Source organism: Dermacentor andersoni, chromosome 7 (genome assembly GCF_023375885.2).
Source record: "Dermacentor andersoni chromosome 7, qqDerAnde1_hic_scaffold, whole genome shotgun sequence".
NCBI classification, from domain to species: domain Eukaryota; kingdom Metazoa; phylum Arthropoda; class Arachnida; order Ixodida; family Ixodidae; genus Dermacentor; species Dermacentor andersoni.
In genome coordinates this window covers 95,717,464-95,732,897 of record NC_092820.1, presented here as the reverse complement: position 1 = coordinate 95,732,897, position 15,434 = coordinate 95,717,464, and positions in this window count along the sequence as shown.

Genomic DNA, 15,434 nt, shown 5'->3' with positions numbered 1-15,434 from the left:
TATCACGTTGATGAAATAAGATGTCGTATAAGAGCGGCTGGGATGAAAGATTCGAGAACTTTGACCAATTTATCTAGCTGAAGTGCGTTTCGTTCCTCAAAAAAAAAGAAAACCGCTAGGATGTATTAAGGAAGTAAAGACGGAGGCCTATAAACAAAACTTTATTAGTATTCTGTTCACTCGATATTTTATTTATGGAGGCGATCTAGTTTCACCTTTTAACGTTATCTTGCCACAAAGTGCATATTATTCTGCGCAAATACATAAGCCGCAATTGCAATGATTCAGTGCACGCCGATGAGGTATCGTGGTTTTTGTAGGCGAGGGCACATGATGATGCTTGACCGTAGGCAGAGGCATACGCCGTGGCAGCAGTAACCAACGTTACTGGTGCAGTGTTGGCCCTGCAAACAGGAAACCCTGTTAAATTTTATCTGTGCTACCGCATAGAAGAGCCTCGTCGATTGCGGTAAACCTTAAAGAAATAACTCAGGACGTATCTCAAAGAAAGTTGGCGTAAATGTTTTTCTCGACAATGTATTACGACCCTGTTTAGACGTACATGTTATTACAGAAGTCTTGAAAGGATAAGCAGGAATAACCATTTAATTTATCCTTATTTACATCCTTGACAATCCATCAATGAGGTCATTACAGGCGTACGTATTTACTGAAATTTCAAAGGTATATAAAAAAACCGTAATCTCATTCTGCATAAATTAATATATGTCGGTGGAACATCTTTGCAAATATGGTTCAGTTAGTGTATGGAAGCTATATCGAACCGGATTAAGAACTTTCTCAATTCTGAGTAAAATGTATGCAAACAATATCAAGAGCGATATACACTAACAGTTCAAAGAATGTTCGCGGGAGGAGCCAGTGCTCATGGACATCCATTCGGTCTAGATTCTACAGACTAAGTGGAACATTTTTGCAAGTATATTGCACCCTATTCGACGAATCTGTTTGGAGCGAGATGAAGTGTGCAACCGTTGGCCACTACACTTTTTTATATTGAACATAGTAATGTTTTGACGTAGTCATCGCGTGACGAATATTGCGAGTATAGAATGCAGTTGGCTCGAGCACGGTGTGTTATCTGCGTCCTCCAGTGGTTTTAAATAGGCCCTTGACGAAGCCACTGTTTCAGTTAAGATGGTTGCTTACAACGATAAAGAGAGACGAGACGAAGGAGCTCCAGACCGGAAGGGTCAGATGGCAGAAGGGTGGCCGATCGGGTGAGTTGGTTTACCGCAACGTTTTGTTGAAGTGGCGCCAACTTAGAAAGAGCAAAGAAACAAGACACATATACGAAAGTACAAATAAGAAACAACAGGAGACAAGGGCAGGCTTTCTTTGACAAGGTGCATGCATTGTACATTACGGTATAGCTTGGAGCGCAGCGGTTCCGAATGGTCGCCGCGATGCAGCATCAACTAGATGAAGCAAATAGGGCGCCATATTTGTTTATTTGCTGGTCCGTTTCACATCCCCAGGTTGCCCTCTTTGTTATTGGTAGTTGGTACGTAGTCCTTCACGGGCGAATAATCCAAGATGGGTGTAGGGATGCCTTCGATTTTCTTTTCTCTTAGGCCACGAAAGAAGTTTCAACAAATAGCTGCTTTTTTTTTAATTCGCCAGTATTCATTATACGATGAACGTCTACCGCAATACGACTAGCATTGAAGCAATGTCTGGAACGCACCTTATTGTGAAGGCTGAAACTTGCATGCACACGAGCTGCTCGGTCGCGCTCCCCACCACGCACTCTGCGTCCTCTAGCGGCAGAGCCAAGAAGTCCGTAGGTTTTGCGGGCTGGATTTCAATGCGGCCCATACACCGGCGGCACGCGCCATGAGCTTCAAGTTTTCATCAAAGTGATTCATTCAACAACGGCTCATATCCAGCGCCACATACTCAGCGACCAAAGTTGGTCCTAAGGCTTGTTCCTAACCTTTGTTGCCTGAGCGCAGCAGCCTGATGCGCTACACATTAGGCAATCAACCCAATGACTCAAGTTGGTGGAGAAATTGTTATGACACAGATAGATAGATAGATAGATAGATAGATAGATAGATAGATAGATAGATAGATAGATAGATAGATAGATAGATAGATAGATAGATAGATAGATAGATAGATAGATAGATAGATAGATAGATAGATAGATAGATAGATAGATAGATAGATAGATAGATAGATAGATAGATAGATAGATAGATAGATAGATAGATAGATAGGCAGACAGACAGACAGAAAGACAGACAGACAGACAGACAGACAGACAGACAGCCAGACAGACAGACAGACAGACAGACAGACAGACAGACAGACAGACAGACAGACAGACAGACAGACAGACAGACAGACAGACAGACAGACAGATAGATAGATAGATAGATAGATAGATAGATAGATAGATAGATAGATAGATAGATAGATAGATAGATAGATAGATAGATAGATAGATAGATAGATAGATAGATAGATAGATAGATAGCCTCCAGAAAATTTGTCAACTGCCCAAAGAAAGCTAATCACAATTATATTCACACAAAGAATGCAAAGTTTCTTTTTCCTTACCTTCATTGCGCACTTGTCGAAATTCTGGCTTCCAGCAGGACACTGGTGTGCGGGCTAAAAAACACGCAAAAAGATGGAAAACGCCTTCAAAACACAAATACTGGCTCCATTTACGTGTTAGAGAAGCTCTAATGGTGCTGACCTATGTGTGCCTGTATTTCGTTCCTTTTTTGGACTGACGAGCAAGCGTATACGTGTTGTTCGGAGGTTACAAGATCCACGTCTAGAATTGCTTTGCGTTATTCCTCGGGGACATATTTCAGAAAGTCATTATTTTCGTAAGTAAAGCTCCTCATTCGGTGGTCGCCTTCGCACATCTTATGTCCAGCATCATGATTCGTTTCAATTTCCTCCTAACAAGAGCTCTACAGTAGATTCTCTTTGGTGTGTGAATACTGTACAGAACTGTAGTGTCTTAGGGAAAGCAACCACATTTGGAGTAAACCGCAGAGCACATCGTTACCATCCCGAGTACAATATCACTCCAAGAACTTTTTCTTTGCAAGTGTGCAGTTTTTCAAGTGACGTAATGTAAATGCACTTTTTCAAAAGAAAATTCATCCAGCTTAGTCATCAAATGCCACTGTACGCCAAGGTAAATAAAACCTGCAGTCCTTGCGACCAATTACGGAGAAAATGGTGTCGCCAAAAGTGCTACCATTTGCTCACCATGAATATGTTTTTAGAGCAATTACCTGACTATTAGCGAGGCAGAAACCATGCGCTGACATCTCAATTACTGCTGAAAGAATTTATACGACGGTTTTGATGAATCGTAGTGCTTCCAGTCACGCCACACCGGAAGATACTCTAAACATTTCCAATATTCCTTATATATATTGGCACGCACTAGTTACGCTAGAGGTCGAGGAAGAAGAAGTGTGCGTGGTAGCTGCTGCAAACACGACCTGTAAACGGCTGTTCGCTTAGAACTGACTGACTGGCTTTTCCTCTCGTGACAAACTGGTGGAGGTGCTGGGTACGCATCCATCGTATGCCTACGGGTCCTGAACCAGAAGCTACCGACGCCAGTACCTCGGGGACGGCAGAAATCTATCGAAGCAGCCGTCGCCTCCAAGGTCTTCCACCGCAATACAGTCCCCTGGCAAGCTCCATGAGGAAGATGTCAACAACTACCGCAAGCCAAACCGAGGTGATCCCAAATGCTCCCGTACCATGCATTCTCAACGCGCCTCGCACGCCTAACCCGTTCCATGGCGACGCCTTTGAGGACGTTGAAGACTGGTTGGACCATTTCGACCGGGTCGCCGCCTTTAACGACTGGGACGATCGCCGTAAGTTGAAGAACGTCTACTTTTCCCTGTTAGACGCGGCGAGAGTATGGTACGAGAACCACGAAGCCTCATTTACCAGCTGGCAGGAGTTTTACCGACTGCTATGCGAAGCCTTCTGCACTCCCGAAAGGAAAGAAAGAGCCGAACAGGCACTGTCTTCGAGGTTCCAAATGCCAAACGAAACCGTCGCCATGTTCGTCGAAGACATGACGCGATTGTTCCGTCGGGCCGACCCACTAATGCCAGAAGACAAGAAGGTGCGTCTGTTAATGCGAGGCGTAAAGGAACAGCTTTTCGCGGGCCTCGTGCGTAATCCTCCTACAACAGTCTCTCAGTTCGTTCGTGAGCCAACAGTCATGGAACGTATGCTTCGGCAGCGGCTCTCGCAGTATGGACGCCAGACCACCATGACTGCTGCATGCTCTCTCGTACCTGCAAATGATGACAGGGAGTCACTTACCGAGCTAATACGACAAATTGTTCGAGAAGAACTGCAGAAGTCCTATGCATCGGCTCCGACACCTCCCAGTGCCGCGGTTCTTACGGATGTCATTCGAGAAGAAATCGGCAAAGTGGTTCATCCCTCGCCACCAACACGACCCGAACCTCCCACGCTCTCGTACGCGGATGCTCTTCGGGCTTGCGCGCCGTCGACGGGCCGTTTTTCGCAGCCGCCTGCTGGGATTTCTCGACGCTCCCCAAGTCCGATCCACCGCACGAATCCGCAAGCGCCCTTTCATCCTGGTCCGCGCAAATCTACAGTATGGCGCGCCCCCGACAACAGTCCGTTGTGCTATCACTGCGGGGAGGCTGGTCACATGTATCGCGATTGCCAGTACCGACGGATTGGTCTGCGGGGATACCATCCGGACGCCCGTTGCCCGCGCTATGGCGAACGCCCGCACGAAATCGAGCAATACTTAGAAAGTAACCGGCTTCCTCCTGCCCAACAGCGAAGACAGTCACGGTCGCCTTCACCTCGTCGGTACGCGTCACCGAACCGTGCTCGACCCGCCTTTGATTCCGCTGGAGTCAACGGTGGAAGCCCGCGCCGGGGAAACTGAAAACGGCGACCTCCGGGGGTGAGGCCGCTGTCATGCAAACCGTCAAATATCCTCCGCCGACGCCATCCCCTCGCGACGTACCACTGACGCCTTCATTCGCAACTGCAAAAAAAAGCTTCTGCTGCTATTACTGCTTCAATCGACGGCTATCCAGTAACTGCACTTGTTGATACGGGAGCTGACTACTTGGTTATGAGTGCCTCACGGGCGACTCGGCTACGCAAGGTGCTGACAGCGTGGGACGGCCCACATCTGATTACGGCCGGAGGACACCTCGTGTCACCCATTGGACGATGCACCGCCAGACTTGCTATTTCTACTTCGACTTTCGTAGCGTCATTCCTTGTGCTGCCCAAGTGTTCTAGGCTAGTTATACTGGGCATGGATTTTCTCCAGGAATATGGGGCGATCATTAACCTTCGTGACTTGTTCGTGACTTTTTCTAACTATGTTTCTTCGGATTCGAATGTGGCGGATGAACATCACCGCGCGGCTTTACGCGTGGTCGATGACTGCGTGACGTTACCGCCTCGAAGTAGCACCTTCGTCCTCGTTGAATGCCCCCAAGAACAACTAGGAATAGGCATCGCCGAAGGTAACCTCGCCATGTTGCTGGATCGCGAAGTCGGCGTCGCACGAGGTCTCGTAGAGCTCCAACATAGGCAAACCACGATTCTAGTTACGAACTTCAGTGGCGAATACAAACACTTTGCGAGGCATACCACCATGGCCTACTTTGAAACGGTGGCCGAGTCCAACGCCTGTGCTTCGGTAACGACAATCTCGATTCCGGAACCCAGCGATGTGGACTTGACCAGTCACATCAACGTCAACCCACAGCTCGACCAAAACGAGAAGGAGAGGCTCCTTACTCTGCTATCGTCATTTAGCGACTGTTTCGCCACCAAGTCGAAGGTCAAACAGACTCCTTTAATCAAACACAGAATCATCACTGAACCGACCGTCCAACCTGTTCGCCAACACGCTTATCGCGTGTCGCAAAGAGAACAGGATGCTATTCGTCATCAAGTGAAACAAATGCTCGACGATGATGTCATTCAACCATCGACAAGTCCTTGGGCTTCACCTGTTGTATTAGTTAAAAAGAAAGACGGTTCACTAAGATTCTGTGTTGATTATCGCAAACTGAACAAGGTCACGAAAAAGGACGTTTACCCACTTCCTCGAATTGACGACTCCTTGGATCGCCTGCGACATGCCCGTGCACGTGCACGTTTTTCCACTTTTACTCTAGGCATGTTAGGGCAATAAAATAATCTTGATTCTCGATAATATCATGCAATATATACTGCCACAAATGTAGACAGCGTGCCTAATGACACGCCTTCTTTTGTGTCCCCGTCTTGTGGGGCTTGCCCAACCAAATATGGGTATTTGCAAGAAATTTGGCAAGCTTGTTCGGTTGTACGAAGCTTTAAAAGTGACACGAAACTTCATTATTGCACTAAAGCTTGTGGCATGCTGTTGGAGCGACCCGCTAGGGGAAGGAACTGCTGTTGGCCAGCAGGAGCTGTGTCATTGCATCTACAAGACGGCTGAGAACGCTGGCACGCTAAGGAACGCCACGGATAGCGTTTTAGGCGCCGCGACTTTATGGTATACGATGTAACACTGAAAAAAAAACATCGGCGTTCGCAGATTCAGCTTCATTGCATGGAGGAAGGGAAAAGTTAAGACCACTACGTCGCACAGCCAGCCTTGGCAAGAGAATGCTTCGTGAAGCCCATCATTTGCTCAGTGGTGGCCTAACACGTGACCTCTCGCATCGCGATCACGGAGCAAGAATCCAGATTTTCTGAGACGTTTGGTTCCCAGTACCTATTCCCGTAGTTGTTATTTGGTGCACACTTCTCCAGCTGTCCTGCTGTGGCTCTGCCTGCAGAGCGGGAATGCTAAAGCCAAGAGAGCAATTTGACGTGCAATCAGGTTTTGGACCTACAGGTTTGGCGTCAATCGCGTTCCGCGATGCTCCCTCCTAACTTTTTTTTCCTTCCTCCACACTTCACGGCCTGTTGAGCTCAAACCACTGTTTGCAGACAGCTGCATGGACGGAACGCTGCTGTTTGCGCAGAGATCTGGACAGCAGCTGACGGTTGAACTGTGTAGTGGCTCCACTGCAGCAACTGATTAAGCAGACCGTCAGATTGCGCCCAGTTCGTCGATTTCCACAGGAAGAGGCACCAGACTTAGTCATCACATGCCGCTGTAGGCTAAGGTAAACCGAATCTTTTGTGTTTATGATCTGTTTCAGAGACATCGTTGTTGGCAGGAGTGCCATCAACGGCTCATCATGAAGTTGTCCTTAGATCCACTAAGCTGAATATAAGCGAGCAGCAATCCTGCACTCCCCCATCCCCCCCAGCTCTCAACTACTCCTGTAAACTTATTCGCGGTTTGCGATCACGAATCGTTGTGCTTCCAGTCACGTTACACAAGTAAATGCACTCAAGACGATAAATATTCCTTTATACCTCTCGAAAGCATTTCTGCTCAAGAGAAACATCAGGACACCTTAAGCAAAGGCGTCAACAAGGTGGACATGAAGTCTTGGCAACCTGAACGGAGTTCTCATTTCATCAACGCATGAAATACAGTTGATAAAGCTTTGTAGGGATAGACATCGGCAGTATTAAAGGTTACCGCATATTAACGGTACTTCCGACTACTTGACTGTTTAGGCTACAAGCCTAAGTAACGTATTATAGGTTCTATGCCCATTTCTTTCAATATTTCATCTTCACCTACACCCAAGTAAAGAAAGAGATGTTATTTGGGACAATATATGGAACTTCGTGAGTACACCTTCGTTCCCTAATTCCAAAATCAGACCTCGAAGTAGTAGGGATATAAGAACAAATAGCATCCGACAGAAGACGCACATGGATGTAATGGATGTAATGTAAACAATGGATGCCTTAACAACAATCCAAAAGCATAATGCAATGTCCGCAATGAAATGCTGCGTTGTGAACTCCTCTAGTAATGAATAAAATCACAAAATGAATCACATCAGCCAATAGGTAATGTCTTCTAACTGCTCCCGAAAACTATCAACCGTATTCAGAAAAAATGCTAGGCTTGAACTGTGCGTAAAAAATTCAGTTATTCTTGACGCTGAATATTAGCAAAGCCAGCTTGCGAATGGCAAAAAACATTTATAAGTGAGGGGCCGAATTTACAAAGGTTTTTGTTCCTAAATACTGTTTACCCAATCCGAACAACGCGTTCATGACTAAGTGCTGCCTCTAGGTTGGCTTATATATTGTATTACTAAAAATTCTAGAATAAGATGATTTTGGAATACAGGCCGAGAGGCTTTATGAATTAGACCCCTGAGATCTAGTTGATCGCGCATTTGCGAGTAATGTAGAACTTTTCTATTTCTTATTTTACTATGTACTGTATGCTGCTCGCACTCATGACTAGTGTACTATATAGAGACGACTACCACAACCCTAATGTTGATAATACTTGCAATAAATATATCCAAACTTATCAATCTTGTTAAAAAGCGTGGCAACGCATCAATGCAATTGTATTTTCATTGATAACTCTGAGGTAAGAATTATTATGCTTTAGCTTCTTTTATAGCGATATTTACCCATGGGAACAAAAAGTACACGGGGGACACTGGTTTTTCCGTTGCCGCTGCAGCGCATGCAGTTACTGAAAAAGTAGAACAGAGGACACATGAAAACACTGACACCGTCACCTTATTCCAACAACTGTTTTCAATATGCATGAAGCTCGTGCGAGCTATTGTAACATTGAAACTGCCGCATGTGAAACGTAGAGTGCAGGACGATATTGAATTGCGACTGTATTGCAATATGCAATATATGCAATATATGCAATATAAGCAATATATGCAATATATGCAATGTATGCAATTTATGCAATTTATGCAAATATATGCAATATATGTGGCAATTTAGCTGTGAATGCGAGATAACTGCTTTATCACTACGTCAAACCTCTGTGAGACCTGAATACGTGATGTAAACCGTGTTCATTCCGTGGCAACGTGGACGGATTTCCTAAGCAAATTTTCGGGAAATGTCGCCAAAAAGCCCAAGAACGGTGGTTATTGAGTGGACGTCACGCCCCAAAGGTGTGCCTTAAGTTAAATTGATAAAAAGGTGTGCCTCTACATTTCGTTTACCTCTGAACGGGTAATAACCAAACTATTTTGGATGCCAAGTCATCCTCAATTCGTTTAGTCTATAGCGATGACATCCCCATGATATTTAATCGCAAGCTCAGCGGCAGGACACCGAACCACTATGACTTCCATGACAGATGTAAGACTCTAAAGTACTCACTGACTATGAGAACTATGCAAGTACACGGCGTCATGATGTCAGCTACTGACTGTCTCGAAGATGAACAGCTGTTGCGTTCTTTTATAAGCGCCGTTGTTCGTAAAGTAAGATGGAAAGGCAACCGAAGTAAGTGCTGACACGCGAGGACTCATGGTATTGTCTCCAGAGATGTAGTGAAAACGCTGTTTAAAGTAGCGTCCTCGAAGGCTAAAACGCTATTCAGTCCGAAAAGCAGTTTCAGTGAAGAAGAGAAAAACTTCCGACCCCGATCGCCTTGAGTTTGTTGTAATCCGAGTGCCACTGGATGAAATGTGAAAGAATCCCAGGACTCTCTCCAAAGAGCAAGCGTCAATGAGGAAACATGAAAAAATATTGCTGAATCCCTCAGAAATCCAAAACAAAAGTAAAAAATACGCGTGAGCTTTCTTTTTTTCATAAATCACGGGAATTTAATTCAGAGTGCTTTTCTTTCATAAGTGACGCTTACTATAGTGGCCATCTTCGCTGAGAGTGTTTTATGCCTAAAAATCGGTTGACAACTGATCTTAACTACAGTCTTAAGGCTTAAGATAATAATGCGATTAGCATTATTTGTCTACGTCAGTAGTTTTGAGGCTATCTATCTATCTATCTATCTATCTATCTATCTATCTATCTATCTATCTATCTATCTATCTATCTATCTATCTATATATCTATCTATCTAGTTCTCCGTGTAGCCCCTTCCGCCGACCCCATGACCCAAGTTGCCTGCGAGCTTGGACCCCTAGGTGCTCGTAGTCGTGATGCTGTCGCGGTTGTTTCATCGTCGTCATTTCAGCTTCGTGATCTGACTCTTGTCACGCCGCCGTCGTCACGGCTTCAACCTATGTTGCCAAAAAGATTGGGCCGCCAGGTTTGAGCTCGATTTGGTATTCCATGGTTGTCGTTGTGTTCCCGTCATTCCAGTACTCTCATCGATTCTCTTCATGCCGTCGCCGTCACTCCATCGCTGTCACACAGTCATGCATTTGTTGTTACACCTGCGTCATACACTTTCATGGTCGTTCCATGGCCGTCCCTCCAGTTTGGTTATCTAAACCTCTTCGTTTGGTTGTCACGCCGACATCGTCATCCAGGCTTAGTGATGCGCAGCGTCATCATACACTCCTCGTCATCCCATTCTCCTCATACCGTTGTAATGTCATCGCTGTCATTGTGTCGTCGTCACACAGTCGGGATCATGCATTCGATCGTTTCCAATTTATTACAGCTAACGATTCTGATGCCCCTTTTTGTCCACCTCACTAACGTAGTTCAATCATCTGTTATGCTGTTTGCTGAAGACTGCGTAATTTACCACGTATTGTCTTCTGACGTTAACCCTACAGCACTTATTTATTTGTTTTTATTTATTTATACATACTACAACCTTTGAAGGGTAATCGAAGGAGTGGGGTACAAAATCAAGGGTGCCTCACATCCAGCAAAAGCGGGTACACAAATCAAAGGTACAAAGCAGGCAGCAAAGCACTAGTGTAAAAACTATAAAAAATGGTCCCAATACATCATCATCATCATCATCATCATCAGCCGAGTTACGCCCACTGCAGGGCAAAGGCCTCTCCCATACTTCTCCAACTACCCCGGTCATGTACTAATTGTGGCCATGTTGTCCCTGCAAACGTCTTAATGTCATCCGCCCACCTAACTTTCTGCCGCCCCCTGCTACGCTTCCCTTCCCTTGGAATCCAGTCCGTAACTCTTAGTGACCATCGGTTATCTTCCCTCCTCATTACATGTCCGGCCCATGCCCATTTATTTTTCTTGATTTCAACTAAGATGTCGTTTACCCGCGTTTGTTGCCTCACCCAATCTGCTCTTTTCTTATCCCTTAACGTTACACCCATCATTCTTCTTTCCATAGCTCGTTGCGTCGTCCTCAGTTTCAGCAGATCCCTTTTCGTAAGCCTCCAGGTTTCTGCCCCATATGTGAGTACTGGTAACACACAGCTGTTGTACACTTTCCTTTTGAGGGATAGTGGCAACCTGCTGTTCATGATTTGAGAATGCCTGCCAAACGCACCCCAACCCATTCTTATTCTTCTGGTTATTTCAGTCTCATGATCCGGATCCGTGGTCACTACCTGCCCTAAGTAGATGTATTCCCTTACCACTTCCAGTGCTTCGCTACCTATCGTAAACTGCTGCTCTCTTCCGAGACTGTTAAACAATACTTTAGTTTTCTGCAGATTAATTTTCAGACCCACCCTTCTGCTTTGCCTCTCCAGGTCAGTGAGCATGCATTGCAATTGGTCTCCTGAGTTACTAAGCAAGGCAATATCATCAGCGAATCGCAAGTTGCTAAGGTATTCTCCATCAACTTTTATCCCCAATTCTTCCCACTCCAGGCCTCTGAATACCTCCTGTAAACATGCTGTGAATAGCATTGGAGATATCGTATCTCCCTGTCTGACGCCTTTCTTTATAGGGATTTTGTTGCTTTCTTTGTGGAGGACTACGGTGGCTGTGGAGCCGCTATAGATATCTTCCAGTATTTTTACATATGGCTCATCTACACCCTGATTCCGTAATGCCTCCATGACTGCTGAGGTTTCGACTGAATCAAACGCTTTCTCGTAATCAATGAAAGCTATATATAAGGGTTGGTTATATTCTGCACATTTCTCTATCACTTGATTGATAGTGTGAATATGGTCTATTGTTGAGTAGCCTTTACGGAATCCTGCCTGGTCCTTTGGTTGACAGAAGTCTAAGGTGTTCCTGATTCTATTTGCGATTACCTTAGTAAATACTTTGTAGGCAACGGACAGTAAGCTGATCGGTCTATAATTTTTCAAGTCTTTGGCGTCCCCTTTCTTATGGATTAGGATTATGTTAGCGTTCTTCCAAGATTCCGGTACGCTCGAGGTTATGAGGCATCGCGTATACAGGGTGGCCAGTTTCTCTAGAACAATCTGACCACCATCCTTCAACAAATCTGCTGTTACCTGATCCTCCACAGCTGCCTTCCCCCTTTGCATAGCTCCTAAGGCTTTCTTTACTTCTTCTGGCGTTACCTGTGGGATTTCGAATTCCTCTAGGCTATTCTCTCTTCCACTATCGTCGTGGGTGCCACTGGTACTGTATAAATCTCTATAGAACTCCTCAGCCACTTGAACTATCTCATCCATATTAGTAACGATATTGCCGGCTTTGTCTCTTAACGCACACATCTGATTCTTGCCTATTCCTAGTTTCTTCTTCACTGTTTTTAGGCTTCCTCCGTTCCTGAGAGCCTGTTCAATTCTATCCATATTATAGTTCCTGATGTCCGCTGTCTTACGCTTGTTGCTTAACTTAGAAAGTTCTGCCAGTTCTATTCTAGCTGTAGGATTAGAGGCTTTCATACATTGGCGTTTCTTGATCAGATCTTTCGTCTCCTGCGATAGCTTACTGGTTTCCTGTCTAACGGCGTTTCCACCGACTTCTATTGCACCCTCCTTAATGATGCCCATGAGATTGTCGTTCATTGCTTCAACGCTAAGGTCCTCTTCCTGAGTTAAAGCTGAATTCCTGTTCTGTAGTTTGATCCGGAATCCCTCTAGTTTCCCTCTTACCGCTAACTCATTGATTGGCTTCTTGTGTATCAGTTTCTTTCGTTCCCTCCTCAAGTCTAGTCTAATTCGAGTTCTTACCATCCTGTGGTCACTGCAGCGTACCTTGCCGAGCACGTCTACATCTTGAATGATGCCAGGGTTCGCGCAGAGTATGAAGTCGATTTCATTTCTAGTCTCACCATTCGGGCTCCTCCACGTCCACTTTCGACTAACCCGCTTGCGGAAAAAGGTATTCATTATCCGCATATTATTCTGTTCTGCAAACTCTACTAATAATTCTCCTCTGCTATTCCTAGAGCTTATGCCATATTCCCCCACTGACTTGTCTCCAGCCTGCTTCTTGCCTACCCTGGCATTGAAGTCGCCCATCAGTATAGTGTATTTTGTTTTGACTTTACCCATCGCCGATTCTACGTCTTCATAAAAGCTTTCGACTTCCTGGTCATCATGACTAGATGTAGGAGCGTAGACCTGTACTACCTTCATTTTGTACCTCTTATTAAGTTTCACAACAAGACATGCCACCCTCTCGTTAATGCTATAGAATTCCTGTATGTTACCAGCTATTTCCTTATTAATCAGGAGTCCGACTCCTAGTTCTCGTCTCTCCGCTAAGCCCCGGTAACACAGTACATGCCCGCTTTTTAGCACTGTATATGCTTCTTTTGTCCTCCTAACCTCACTGAGCCCTATTATATCCCATTTACTACCCTCTAATTCCTCCAATAACACTTCTAGACTCGCCTCACTAGATAGCGTTCTAACGTTAAACGTTGCCAGGTTCAGATTCCAATGGCGGCCTGTCCGGAGCCAGGTATTCTTAGCACCCTCTGCAACGTCACAGATCTGACCGCCGCCGTGGTCAGTTGCTTCGCGGCTGCTGGGGACTGAGGGCCGGGGTTCGATTGTTGTATTCATATAGGAGGTTGTGGCCAAGTACTGCACCAGGGTGGCCAATCCTGCTCTGGTGAGAGAGTGCGTTACCGGTTCTGGTCACCGGGATCAGGCCGCACTCCAGGCTTGTTTGTGCAATTTTCTCAACACACGGATTTTTTTTTTGTATTTTCCGGTGGAGAATTGCGCGGCACCGGGATTTGGATCACGGTCCTCTTGCACTGGAGACGGATACTCTACCGTCCCCGTAGAAGTTAAATTAAAAATTAATTTATGGGGTTTTACGTGACAAAACCACTTTCTGATTAGGCACGCCGTAGTGGAGGACTCCGAAAATTTCGACCACCTGGGGTTCTTTAACGTGCACCTAATTCTAAGTACACGGGTGTTTTCGCATTTCGCCCCCATCGAAATGCGGCCGCAGTGGTCGGGGTCCGATCCCGCGACCTCGTGCTCAGCAGTCTAACACCGTAACCACTGAGCAACCACGGCGGGTCCCGCAGGAGTTGTACGCCTCATTTAACCTACAGTGGTGCCCTATTTGATCAGTCAAGGTGGACCAATCTGAGCTCGGTTATACCGCATGGATGGCACTCGGCTAGAGAACCTGGTATTTATGACCTGCACATGTGAGGCCATACATATTTGAAGATGTATATCAGTCGGTTGGTTCGTCAGGCCCGAGGCTACTTTCAAGCGCCACAGCTCCTGCTCCGAGCGTCACACTTACGTGGAAAGAGACTCATGCTGTCCGCGATAGTCGGTTTTTGCTGATTCCGAGTGGTTGGAGGGCATACTTTCTAGGAAAAATGGCCGCTCGAGGAGAAGAGCGAACTCGAGCGCCTTTAGAGGCTAGGAAAACTGCCTTAAAATATTTAGACTTGAGGGAAAGCTTCGTAAACGAACTATAACACGGCAATCAGCACTCGAATACGACGAGAGAAATTACTGAGACGTGGAAAATTCCCTTGAAAAAAAATCTGGCTTGCGAGACAAATGCTTGTATGTATTGAACCTCTTAAAAGATGAGGGGGGAAATATGCGCTCACCGAGAGTGCATCTTCAGCACGGGACCACCCCAAGGCACCTTACAGAGATGTGGAGAGCTTCGCGGCCGGAACGAAGCATCCCCTCTCCGCCGGCCAAGAGGGGAAAACGCGCTTTCCGATCGCTCACGGTTGCGCGGACAAAGCATAACTCTAGCGTCTAGGAAAAGCTTAACCAGGTGCGATGGCGGCACGCATAGCGTGGGAAGCTAGCCGCCAGAATAACTATACCAAGGACTGCTGCTGACGACGGCGAAATACCTTCGTGTAATTATAATAACCCTAATAGGACTACTTTCGAAAGAAAAAAAAAAAGGAAACGGCCCAGATGGCTATGCTACGAGAGCTATGACTGATAGTTTTCTATATATATATACGTGTATATATATATATATATATATATATATATATATATATATATATATATATATATGGGATCGCATGCGCGCGCTGTTGCTTTGTCTCTGCGTGTAGTAGTTAAGAGAGCCAGTTTAAGGGCGGAGAAGAAGAAAGGAAAGAAAATCAAAAACTGCAGCGCCGTGGTTTTAAAGCGCACCCGTGGTAGAGAAACGGGATGCGATATAAGCGTGCGTAGCCATACATACAT